Raw genomic sequence first — 609 nt, 5'->3', positions numbered from 1 at the left:
TTGAGGAAATTAACACATCAGTGAAATTCCTACTGACAACATTTTGAGATGACATCACTCTTTTCTATAAATAAAATTTGTACAAAATGATTCGCAAGTCGCATTTTGATGACGCAAAAAAGACCATCAAATTCGATGGTCTCAGCGCTGCTCCACGGCGCGTTTGTTCCTCCAGCGGAGTAAGTAGGTCCCATGTAATTTTGGAGCTAGCGACGGGTGAGGATACCAATTGGACTCAGGGAACGGCAGGAGAGAACGGTTAGGAAGCCAGGCCCGGGGTCAAAGTCGCATTGTGGGGTTGAGGAGGAGCGGATGTTGCAGCGGCGGAGGGAGTGGGGTGAAGAGACGAGTGAGGCGGCTGGCGGGCAGTGCGCGCAGCGGCGCCGGGCTCGTGGCTCAGGTAACGGCTGGAGGAGGGGGAGAATGTTGCAGCGGCGGAGGGAGTGGGGTGAAGAGACGAGTGAGGCGGCTGGCGGGCAGTGCGCGCAGCGGCGCCGGGCTCGTGGCTCAGGTAACGGCTGGAGGAGGGGGAGAAGCAACTTCTACCGCACCCCACATTCTCCCCCCTCCCCCCCCCTTCACACCCTACTCCCACTCCCTCCCCCACCT

General features: G+C 58.0%; 1 protein-coding gene across 1 annotated transcript in view; it reads left to right on the top strand.

The window, feature by feature from the left end:
• The first annotated feature begins 429 nt into the window (after positions 1 to 429).
• LOC122560430 (transformation/transcription domain-associated protein) overlaps positions 430 to 609 on the top strand; it is a 210,421-nt gene continuing 210,241 nt past the window's right edge. Inside the window, exon 1 of the mRNA XM_043711063.1 lies at positions 430 to 511. The gene's annotated coding sequence lies outside the window, so the exon portion shown is untranslated. The remainder of the gene's footprint in view (positions 512 to 609) is intronic.

The sequence above is a fragment of the Chiloscyllium plagiosum genome, chromosome 21 (assembly GCF_004010195.1).
Source record: "Chiloscyllium plagiosum isolate BGI_BamShark_2017 chromosome 21, ASM401019v2, whole genome shotgun sequence".
NCBI lineage: Eukaryota > Metazoa > Chordata > Chondrichthyes > Orectolobiformes > Hemiscylliidae > Chiloscyllium > Chiloscyllium plagiosum.
This window is presented reverse-complemented; position numbering and strand designations above follow the sequence as displayed.